This window comes from Coregonus lavaretus (genome assembly GCF_964263955.1).
Source record: "Coregonus lavaretus genome assembly, chromosome: 7".
Lineage (NCBI taxonomy): Eukaryota > Metazoa > Chordata > Actinopteri > Salmoniformes > Salmonidae > Coregonus > Coregonus lavaretus.
The window spans coordinates 60,642,105-60,654,872 of record NC_139994.1 but is presented as its reverse complement, the minus strand read 5'-3'; positions in this window follow the sequence as shown (position 1 = coordinate 60,654,872).

Below are 12,768 nucleotides of genomic sequence, written 5' to 3'. Positions count from 1 at the left end.
TACACTAAGTTAGTTTAGCCTCTCTCAGTGTTTTATGGTTGAGATAACCTGCTGAAGAGATGTCAATGAGTGGTCTGTGAAGAAATTAGTCAGGTGGAGCTATGTAATCACAACAAGGTGTCCACATTTTTCCAAACGTCTATGGGTGAAGTCTAGGTAAACATATTTTTCTGATGTTTAAGTTGAGACACTGTAACGTAAATGAAACCAAAAACACTCTTGTCGGGCTGGGGGTTTCACATCTCGTTAAGTTCAGGGTTAAGGTTTAGGATAAGGTTAAAATAGGGTTAAGTTTAGGAATTAATTCAGAGTGGTTAAGGGTTTAAGTTAGGGAAAGGCTTAAAACAGAAAAACAAAAAAAGATTACCTAGCACTGGGATTGAACACTCAACCCCCAGCACCAGAGCGCGGCTTTTACCCTGGCAAGCCACCAGCCTCTTGAAGGTAATAGCGCTCACCGCTGCCCCTAGTGGACGTTTTGTAAGGCAATTCTAAATGTTCTTGGGACCTGGATGGACGTCTAACTTTGACTTCAAACTAGAGGTCGGCAGTCACTTGATTTCCTCTCTCTCTCTCTCTCTCTCTCTCTCTCTCTCTCTCTGTCTCTCTCTCTCTCTCTCTCTCTCTCTCTCTCTCGCTCTCTCTCTCTCGCTCTCTCTCTCTCTCTCTCTCTCTCTCTCTCTCTCTCTCTCTCTCTCTCTCTCTCTCTCTCTCTCTCTCTCTCTCTCTCTTCCTCTCTTACTGGAAAGGAGAGAGAAATGCCAGTGTGATTGAACAACACCTTCATCTACTAATGGGAAGATGAGCCTCTGACTCTAGCATGCGAGAGAGGGAGAGAGAGAGAGAGAGAGAGAGAGAGAGAGAGAGAGAGAGAGACCTCAGAGACAGATAGCAGTATGGAGATAGAATCAGAAGAACAGAGAGGAGCAAGGCAGACAGAGTGGAAGTCTTAGATGAAGAGAGAGATAAGGTCAGAGAGAGAGAGAGTTGGAGCAGATAGAGTGGGCGAGGAAGTCAGGCAGAAATGGGGACAGAGAGAGGAGGAAGAGACACAGTAACCGACAGAATGATAGAGAGTTGGAGGAGACATGGAGAGAGTGGGAGTGAAAGTAAACATTGTTGTCAGTCTGATGTTGGACATGATAAGCACTGATCTTGGCACCAGGGGGCATCGAGGCAGAATCAGTTACCACAGAGCGGGCACCACTCCTCCTTGTACTTGGCAAGGCAGAGTGCCATCCGTATCAGCCTTTTGCAACACTCTCTCTCTTTTTCTCTTTCTCTCTTTCTCTCTCTGTGTGTCTCTCTCTCTCTCTCTCTCTCTCTCTCTCTCTCTCTCTCTCTCTCTCTCTCTCTCTCTCTCTCTCTCTCTCTCTCTCTCTCTCTCTCTCTCTCTCTCTCTCTCTCTCTCTCTCTCTCTCTCTCTCTCTCTCTCTCTCTCTCTCTCTGTCTCTCTCTCTGTCTTGTAATGACAATGGTAAAGATAAGTTCTTCAGGAGCCATGGACCAGAGCCAAGATGGAGGACCAGAGCCAAGATGGAGCCCCAGAGCCGCAGAGTCGGGCCGTGACCTGCCAGTTTCCACTGGTGTAGTACAAATGCACTTGCCTCTGGAAACTAATATCCATTATGCATGGGGCCATGGTTAATGCATTAGGGATGTAGCTGTGGGTAGTAGGTCCTTCCTGACACCTCTGACACAGTGTACTACTATGTGATAGGGCTCTAACTCCTTTACCTGGTGTAATGGGTATTATTTATCACCTAGCCCTCTCCCTGGATGGGTAGCATACTGTTGCGTGGTGTGTGGTGTGGTGTGCTGGGGTGAGGTGAGGTGTGTGGGTGCAGGGTGTGCACACATACACTACCAGTCAAAAGTTTGGACACACTTACTCATTCAAGGGTTTTTTCTTTATTTTTACTATTTTCTACATTGTAGAATACTAGTGAATACATCACAACTATTAAATAACATATATGGAATCATGTAGTAACCAAAAAAGTGTTAAACAAATCAAAATATATTTTATATTTAAGATTCTTCAAATAGCCACCCTTTGCCTTGATGACAGCTTTGCACACTCTTGGCATTCTCTCAACCAGCTTCACCTGGAATGCTTTTCCAACAGTCTTGAAGGAGTTCCAAAATATGCTGAGCACTTGTTGGTTGCTTTTCCTTCACTCTGCGGTCCGACTCATCCCAAACCACCTCAATTGGGTTGAGGTCGGGGGAATGTGGAGGCCAGGTCATCTGATGCAGCACTCTATCACTCTCCTTCTTGGTCAAATAGCCCTTACACAGCCTGGAGGTGTGTTGGGTCATTGTCCTGTTGAAAAACAAATGATAGTCCCACTAAGCCCAAACCAGATGGGATGGCGTATTGCTGCAGAATGCTGTGATAGCCATGCTGGTTAAGAATTCTAAATAAATCACAGACAGTGTCATCAGCAAAGCACCCCCACGCTTTACGGTGGGAAATACACATTTACATTTTAGTCATTTAGCAGACGCTCTTATCCAGAGCGACTTACAGTTAGTTTATTTTTCATACTGGCCCCCCTTGGGAATCAAACCCACAACCCTGCCCTGGACGACGCTGGGCCAATTGTGCACCGCCCCATGGGTCTCCCGGTCGCGGCTGGCTACAACAGAGCCTGGATTCGAACCAGGATCTCTAGTGGCACAGCTAGCACTGCGATGCAGCGCCTTAGACCACTGCGCCACTCGGGAGACACATGCAGAGGTAATCCGTTCACCCACACCGTGTCTCACAAAGATACGGCGGTTGGAACCAAAAATCTCAAATTTGGACTCCAGACCAAAGGACAGATTTCCTCCGGTCTAATGTCCATTGCTCGTGTTTCTTGGCCCAAGCAAGTCTCTTCTTCTTGTTGGTGTCCTTTAGTAGTGGTTTCTTTGCAGCAATTCGACCATGAAGGCCTGATTCACACAATCTCCTCTGAACAGTTGATTTTGAGATGTGTCTGTTACTTGAACTCTGTGAAGCATTTATTTGGGCTGCAATTTCTGAGGCTGGAAACTCTAATGAACTTATCCTCTGCAGCAGAAGTAACTCTGGGTCTTCCATTCCTGTGGGGTTCCTTATGAGAGCCAGTTTCATCATAGCGCTTGATGGTTTTTTCGACTGCACTTTTCCAGATTGACTGACCTTCATGTCTTAAATTAATGATGGACTGTCGTTTCTCTTTGCTTATTTGAGCTTTTCTTGCCATAATATGGACTTGGTCTTTTACCAAATAGGGCTATCTTCTGTGTACCACCCCTACCTTGTCACAACACAACTGATAGGCTCAAACGCATTAAGTTAAATTAACTTTTAAGAAGGCACACCTGTCAATTAAAATGCATTCCAGGTGACTACCTCATGAAGCTGGTTGAGAGAATGCCAAGAGTGTGCAAAGCTGTCATCAAGGCAAAGGGTGGCTATTTGAAGAATCTCAAATATAAAATATATTTTGATTTGTTTAACTCTTTTGTGGTTACTACATGATTCCATGTGTGTTATTTCATAGTTTTGATGTCTTCACTGTTATTCTACAATGTAGAAAATAGTACAAATAAAGAAAAACCCTTGAATGAGTAGGTGTGTCCAAACTTTTGACTTGTACTGTAGGTATGTGTGCGTGACTAGGGTTGCACATTTCAGGGACCTTTCAATAATTTCTGGATTTCCAGCTTATTCCCTCCTGACTCTGGGAATCCTCCGACCAGGATTTCAGGAAAACCAGGGAATTTATTGAAAGGTCCCAGAATTTTGCAACCCTATGCTTGACCGTTTGAATGTGTGTGTGAGTGTGTTTGTGTGTGTGTGTGACACATTCATGAGTGTGTAGTGCATGTGTACACACAAACACTACATGCCTCGGATGAACATATTCTTTTCTATGGGTCTCAACTTTATTCATTTGTTTTGTAGACTTTATGATAATGTTGTGTTCTTTCTCATAGCTAGTCCTGGGAAGATATTAATAACGTCATGTCAATATAGTCTTATTCCCCCAGGCGATCTTTACAATACTATTCTCTAGTTTATTCACAGCATATCACGGCTCAACACTCCCCTATTGCCCTGCTCTCACTGAAAATCAACACTGGCAATTTGCATATGTAAATCGTTGGAAAGCAATTGTGCTGGAGCTACGTTCAGAAAATGGCAACCGTGAATCACTAACCAAAGGGTTATGTGTTTTTCCTCAGGTGGACAGGCGTGTCTTAAGACATTTACAAACTCAACTAGAAACCTGTGTTCTGTCCAATGGGATGAACAATACTGTGGTGCATCAGTTTACATTTACATTTATATTTACGTCATTTAGCAGACGCTCTTATCCAGAGCGACTTACAAATTGGTGCATTCACCCTATACCCAGTGGGATAACCACTTTACAATTTATTTTTTTATTTTTGTGGGGGGGGGGGGTAGAAGGATTACTTTCTGGTAGAGATGTAGAATGTTTTGCATGTTTGCTGCTATGTAATTGGTTGACCGGGGACAGTAGATGTACGGTTCTCTGTGCTGGCTGAAAGAGAGTCTTCCATTGGTTGCTGGGTTCTACAGAATAGACAGACAAAGATCCACAGACTGGCCTGCAATGGATTACCTCTGTGATAAAGGCGTGTGTGTGTGTGTGTGTGTGTGTGTGTGTGTATGTGCCACAATCTATCTGCAATATTAAAGCTGATCTACCACCTAAACATAAAAAAAAAAAAAACATTGACGGCAGCTCAAAGATGATCAGAAGCTGGTAATAACCTTTGTCTTTTTTTCTCCCACAAGAGAGTGACAATTGTCTGATGCCTACATAATGATACATACAGAATGGCATAATTGCCCATGTTATGGTATTTATATTCCTGTACGTCCCCCAATGTATCATACACCCACTATGCTGTCTCAAGTGTAGACACTGGAAGTTTTGGGAGAGCTTTTATCTTCGACACACAATAGGAACACTGTATTGAGTGAGCGTGACTTTGTTACTTGGAGGAAACTGTTTTGAGCGGTGGGTGTGATGAAAAGCTTTTGGTTCTGAGAATCTGACCTCTCTGTACAGGAGCACTACTGTAGTTTCTCTCTCCTTGTACTGGCTTCTAAAAGTTCATGGCTTAGTTTTTGTCGTGACGTTAAGTCAGGGAGAAGGACCAAGTTTGAGGTTTAACCTTTTAACCTTTAACCTTGCTTGGCTGCTTTTCAAGAGGTTGGCTGTTCTGTCAGCTAGACAACAGCACCACTCATAGGTTGGCTGTTCTATCGGCTAGACAACAGCACCACTCATAGGTTGGCTGTTCTGTCGGCTTGACAACAGCACCACTCATATACTACCCACCACTGTGATCTGTACACTCTTGTTGGCTGGTCCTCACTACATATTCGTCGCCAAACCCACTGGATCCAGGCCATCTATAAATCACTGCTAGGCAAATCTCCGCCTTATATTAGCTCATTGGTCACCATAGCAACACCCACCCGTAGTATGCGTTCCAGCAGGTATATCTCACTGGTCATCCCCAAAGCCAACACCTCCTTTGGCCGCCATTCCTTCCAATTCTCTGCTGCCAATGACTGGAACGAACTGCAAACATCTCTGAAGCTGGAGACTCTTATCTCCCTCACTAACTTTAAGCATCAGTTGTCAGAGCACCTTACCGATCACTGCACCTGTACAAAGCCCTTCTGAAATTAGCCCACTCAACTACCTCATCCCCATATTGTTATTTGTTTTGCTCATTTGCACCCCAGTATCTCTATTTGCACATCATCTCTTGCACATCTATCATTCCAGTGTTAATACTAAATTGTAATTTTTTTGCACTATGGCCTATTTATTGCCTTACCTCCATAACTTGCTACATTTGCACACACTGTATATAGATTTTCTGTTGTATTTTTTACTTTATGTTTTGTTTACCCCATATGTAACTCTGTGTTGTTGTTTTTATCACACTGCTTTGCTTTATCTTGGCCAGGTCGCAGTTGTAAATGAGAACTTGTTCTCAACTGGCTTACCTGGTTAAATAAAGGTGAAATAAAACAAAATAAAATAAATAGGTTGGCTGTTCTGTCGGCTTGACAACAGCACCACCCATAGGTTGTCAGCAGTACTGCACCACCAGAACTGTAGGTAAGGGATGGGATATAAGGCAAGCAGGGCTAGCCTAGTTTAAACACAGAACTGCTGTGGACACATAGTACGGTCACTGGGAGGGTGTTTTCACCAGGAAGACACACACTCTGTTGTGAGTTCAACCAGAGTTCATTCAGAAGATGAAATCCCAAACCAACCTAATCTCATGTTGTTCAGATCAGATGTGACTTTTTGCTACAATGTTCACTGATATCTACGCTGTTTTCAAGGGGATTGGAAAGACGAGTAAAACAGGCTATGGTTAAGGTGTGTGATGTAGGAACATTCAGTTAAAGTTGAATGATTTCTATTTAAACAACAGGTTTTGGCAGAGGTTGACTTGTATGATGGATGGGACACACACGCACACACACACACTCACTCACTCACTCACTCACCCACACACACACACACACACACACTTTTGTTTAACTATCCTTGTGGAGACCAAACAATTGATTCCCATTCCAAATCCTATTTAACCTAACCCTAACTCCTAACCTTAAACCTAACCCCTAAGCCTAAAAAAGCTTTTTTCCTTGTGGCGAAAAAGTCATTTGTTTTAGGACAAACAAGAATAGCAAAATCAAGCACACACACACACACACACACACACACACACACACACACACACACACACACACACACACACACACACACACACACACACACACACACACACACACACACACACACACACACACACACACACACACACACACACACACAATCCTCCCATCACAAAATATCTCACTCTCCAGCCTAAGCTCCTAATTACTTCTCCTCCGTATTCATAATATAATATGCCATTTAGCAGACGCTTTTATCCAAAGCGACTTACAGTCATGCATGCATAAATTTTTTGTGTATGGGTGGTCCCAGGGATCAAACCCACTACCTTGGCGTTACAAGCACCGTGCTCTACCAGCTGAGCTACAGAGGACCACATGCTCTCCATTCCTCCATCCCTCCCTCCATCCCTCCCTCCCTCCATCCTTTCTTCTATCTCTGAGAATGAAAGAGAAGTGCCTCTTCTCCCTATCTCTCCACAGGTGGTGTGGTAGCTGTATGCAGGCAGAACAAACAGACAGACTAGGGGTTGTTAATTGACCATGGCTCTCCAAAGAAGCCTGTTTAGACCCAGCTCGCTCATCCAACCCTTACCCGCACACACACGCACGCACGCACACACACACACACATAAACACATAAACACATAAACACATAAACACACACACACGGCTCGCTCAACCCTCATACACAACCACACAGCCCAGAGTGGGGAGCCCTTAGTAATCCTTAAGGTATGAGGTGCATAGCAATGTGGAGAGAGAGGAGAGAGAGGAGGGAGAGAGGAGGGAGAGAGGAGAGAGAGAGGAGAGAGAGAGAAGAGAGAGGAGGAGAGAGAGGGGAGAGAGAGAAGGGAGAGAGGAGAGAGAGAGGAGAGAGAGGAGAGAGAGGGGAGAGAGGAGCGAGAGAGGAGAGAGAGGAGAGAGGAGAGAGAAAGGAGAGAGGGAGGAGGAGAGAGGAAAGAGAGAGGAAAGAGAAAGGAGAGAGAGAGAAGCGAGAGAGGAGCGAGAGAGGAGGAGAGAGAGGGGAGAGAGAGGAGAGAGAGAAGGGAGAGAGGAGAGAGAGGAGAGAGAGGGGAGAGAGAGGAGCGAGAGAGGAGAGAGAGGAGAGAGGAGAGAGAAAGGAGAGAGGGAGGAGGAGAGAGGAAAGAGAGGAAAGAGAAAGGAGAGAGAGAGAAGCGAGAGAGGAGCGAGAGAGGCGGAGAGAGAGGGGAGAGAGAGGAGAGAGAGAAGAGAGAGAGGAGCGAGAGAGGAGAGAGAGGGGAGATAGATAGGAGAGAGAGGAGGAGACAGAGAGGAGCGAGAGAGGAAAGAGAGAGGAGAGAGAGGAGAAAGGAGGAGAGAGAGGAGAGAGATGAGAGAGAGGAGAAAGAAGAGCGAGAGAGGAGAGAGAGAGGAGAGAGAGAAACGAGGAGGAGAGAGAGAGGAGAGAGAGGAGAGAGAGGAAAGAGGAAGAGAGAGAGAGGAGAGAGAGGAGAGAGATGAAGAGAGAGGGAGGAGAGAGAGGAGGTGTGAGAGAGAGGAGAGACATAGGAGAGAGAGAGAGAGGAAGAGAGAGGAGGAGAGAGAGGAGAGAGAGAGGAGGAGAGAGAGGAGAGAGAGAGGAGAGAGAGGAAGAGAGAGGAGAGAGAGGAAGAGAGAGGAGGAGAGAGAGAGGAGAGAGAGGAGAGAGAGGAAAGAGGAAGAGAGAGAGGAGAGAGAGATGAAGAGAGAGGGAGTCCGGAAAAGAGGAGGAGAGAGGAGGAAAGAAGAGAGAGAAAGAGAGAAGAGAGAGGAGGAGAGGAGGAGAGAGAAGAAGAGAGGATGTAGGAGAACTTGTGCAATTAAACATGCCACACATTCAGTGTATACAGTATTCCCCATCTTGCTCCTCTTTGGACGGTTTCCTCATGACTGAGTGTTGCAGATGACAGAATCTTGAGCAATCTGATTGGCTAATAAGTGTGTGTTGATCATAGCTCAGCCCTATTGATGGTTAACTTGTCCAACACTTAATGGTGATTGGTGAGATGGTAAACTCAGAGTTCCCCATGATAATCTGTTCCTTTTATGAGCTATAAAAGGGAATATTAGATAATCAATATGGTGTCTCCACTGAGTAAGAAGGTAGGCCGCGGTGATGTAGTGTTCTGGTGGCTTTGAGAATGGCCACTCCGAATGATTGGGAGTATGGTGTGTGTGTGTGTGTGTGTGTGTGTGTGTGTGTGTGTGTGTGTGTGTGTGTGTGTGTGTGTGTGTGTGTGTGTGTGTGTGTGTGTGTGTGTCTGTCCCTACAAGTACCATAAAACTGCCGACAGACCGAAATCGTTACAATTCATCAACTACATTACTCCCCATTCAGACATTACCACATTACAATTACCCCACATCCCTTATCCTTATCTGCCTTCTAACCTCTCTCCTCTCCCCTGTCAGGTGATCCTGGTGAGCTCTTCCATTAACGAGCGGGACCAGTTGCTGTTCATCAGTACAGACGAGGGCTCCTCTTTCCAGAGCCAGCCCCTCTCCTTCACTGCTGAGACCCTCCTCTTCCACCCTAAGGAGGAGGACAAGGTGCTGGCTTACTGCAAGGAGGGCAAGGTGGGTCACCATCACCAAACTATGTTTTACATTTTTTACATTTTTTAGTCATTTAGCAGACGCTCTTATCCAGAGCGACTTACAGTTAGTGAATACATATTATTTTTTTATACTGGCCCCCCGTGGGAATCGAACCCACAACCCTGGCGTTGCAAACACCATGCTCTATCAACTGAGCTACATCCCTGCCGGCCATTCCCTCCCCTACCCTGGACGACGCTGGGCCAATTGTGCGCCGCCCATGAGTCTCCCGGTCGCGGCCGGCTGCGACAGAGCCTGGATTCGAACCAGGATCTCTAGTGGCACAGTTAGCACTGCGATGCAGTGCCTTAGACCACTGCGCCACTGCGCCAATCGTACTATGTCACAGTACGATTGTTTCAGACTAGACGTATGTTGTTCTTTTATGAGGAGATTCCCCTAAAGAAAATCACCATCGCTCAGCTGCAAAACAGTCGATCAAAAGCTTGCCCTAGTAAATACAACCACTTACTACCAACGTGAGCATTTTATGATTACAGAGATGAACCCATAGGAGACTATTTTCACGACATTTACCTCCCTTCCCTTCCCTTTCACTGTGCTGCTTAATTCCAACTAGCTCTCACGGTCTCACGTCAGAATTGATCCGTGTTTCTCAAACGTCAAATTTCAACTTTGTTGCAAAAGTGTTTAAGGTTAACTACAAATTTAAGGTTAGGGTTAAGTTTAGGCATTAAGTCCGAAATCTTAAAAGTTTAGGCATTAACTCAAAATATTGAAGGTAAGGGTTAAGGTTTGGGATGGGCATAAAACAAAAATGTCAAAAACAACTTTCTATCGCTGGATTTCAACTTGCAACCTTTGGAATAAGAAGCAGATGCTTACGCCTTTCCACCATTCCCATTCACAATGCCTTAGTAAAACCCAAACCTACTTGAAGGTAACAGCGCTCACTGTTGCCCCCTAGTGGCCGGTTTCCACGTAATCTCACGACGTCCTCAGACATGGATGGACGTCGAATACTGACTTGTATCACTGGTGACCTGACTGCTTAATTAATTCACTGGGAGGATAGGATAGCCTTCCCCCAGCAAAGACCTAGTGTAGCAAATATAGGATTTAGTAGCGTAATGCTTTTTTTATTCATAGTTGGTGCAATGATGATATATTATTATAGCTTACAGTGCAGAGAAGCGGGAGTAGGTGGGTAAAGAGAATTGCCCTAAGGCACTGATTTAGGATCAGTTTTACCTTCCCCAAATCTCAACCATAGCCATTATGGGAGGAAAGCGCAAAGCTGTCCTTAGACCAGTCTCTGGGGACATCACTGCATGTGCTGCCTCTACGATCTCTTCTCAGATAACTCAGACAGTCACAGTAGAAACAGCATATGGAGGGAACTCCACTTTAATAATTTAAAGTTAATTAAACATGAAGCTAAATTAGGTTTTAATCTGTTCCATGTGGCCAGGCTACAGACGGAGAGGCAAAAGTAATTTAACAGTGCAAAAAAATATTTTGCGTTAATGTTTAATATTAATATGTTTATGTTTATAGGGAAATATTGTTTGTGAGATCGCCCCATGCGATTCCTATCAAGGTTATTCTTTGAAGATGTTGCTATGGTCAGGTTTGATTTAACATAGTTCTGGCAATCTAGTTTCATTATGTTTGATCATACTGATTAAATGGGGCTCTCTGGAATTCAATGAGAGGTTCCATGTTTCGTAAGTGCATGCACACTTACAATACACTGTGTGTGTGTGTGTGTGTGTGTGTGTGTGTGTGTGTGTGTGTGTGTGTGTGTGTGTGTGTGTGTGTGTGTGTGTGTGTGTGTGTGTGTGTGTGTGTGTGCGTGCGTGCGTGCGTGCGTGCGTGCGTGCGTGCGTGCGTGCGTGCGTGCGTGCGTGTGTGTGTGTGCGTGTGTGTGTGTGGCAGTCAGGGAATGTGTACAGGCTCTGTTGTGAAATCATTTTTTGTGCTGTTCATATGTCTGGTGGGATACCTTGTGAGAAAAATCTATATATTTTCATTATGAAGCCGATCAATTACAACAAAACACACACACACACACACACACACACACACACACACACACACACACACACACACACACACACACACAGAGAGAGGCACACACACACACACACTTACAACCACACACACACACACACACACACACATACACTTACAACCACACACACACACACACTTACAACCACATACACGCTGACACACACACACACACACACACACACACACACACACACTCATATTCACTCCAGCGAAGATTAATAGAGGTTGGCCTGGGGTAGGTGAACCGTACAATTTACTTGCTTGACTTACTGGACTTTACACTCTTCTACACACAGCCTCACAATTTACTACACACACCGAGGGATGTACAGGGATGACACAATCTCCAATACTGACATGAAAATCTATGACGACCATCCAGTTCACCTCTATACCCATACAAATCCTGTTTGTCTGGCATTTTTTCATATAAATTCATGACATTTCTACTGAGTAAATGACCGTTGTGTAATATCATTGTTTGATAGGTTGATTGTGTTTATTTCACAGCTCTATGTGTCCATGGATTTGGGCCGGAAGTGGACTCTCATGCAGGAACGAGTAACCAAGGACAGAATATTCTGGTAAGTTCTCATCACAAATCTGTCCTTATAATTAATCTCTCTAACTTGCTTTACCTTTTCAGTAACTCTGCCGTTACAACATAATATATAGCTATGAGTTTTACATCTCATGGGTTAGGTAGGAGAGAAGAGTTCTTTGCCTCAAGCTTTATCTTGAGGCGCCGGAGAAGATGGCTGCCGTTTTACAGCCCTCTAACCAATTGTACTATTATGTGTGTTTTTCCGCGTTATTTGTAATTTATTTTGTACATAATGTTTCTGCCATCGTCTCTTATAACCAAAAAGAGCTTCTGGATATCAGGACAGCGATTACTCACCTCGTATTGGACAAATTATTTTTCTTCTACGAGGCGGATATCCTACAGACACCCGACAAGGCCCAAATCCCCGTCATTCGCATGAGGAAGAGACAGAGATATCGTGGACGTAGGTCGGGGTGCCTTGTAAGGATCCGACGGCGAGTGAGTAAACTGCCGCTCCCATCAATCCTATTAGCCAATCTTCAATCATTGGAAAGTAAATTGGATGACCTAAGATTACGGTTATCCTACCAACGAGACATTAAAAACTGTAATATCTTATGTTTCACCGAGTCATGGCTGAACGACGACATGGATAACATACAGCTAGCGGGCTATACGCTACATCGGCAGGATAGAACGGCTGACTCCGGTAAGACAAGGGGTGGAGGTCTTTGTATATTTGTAAACAACAGCTGGTGCACAAAATCAAATACTAAGGAAGTCTCAAGGTTTTGCTCGCCTGAGGTAGAGTATCTTATGATAAGCTGTAGACCACACTGTTTACCAAGAGAGTTTTCATCTATATTTT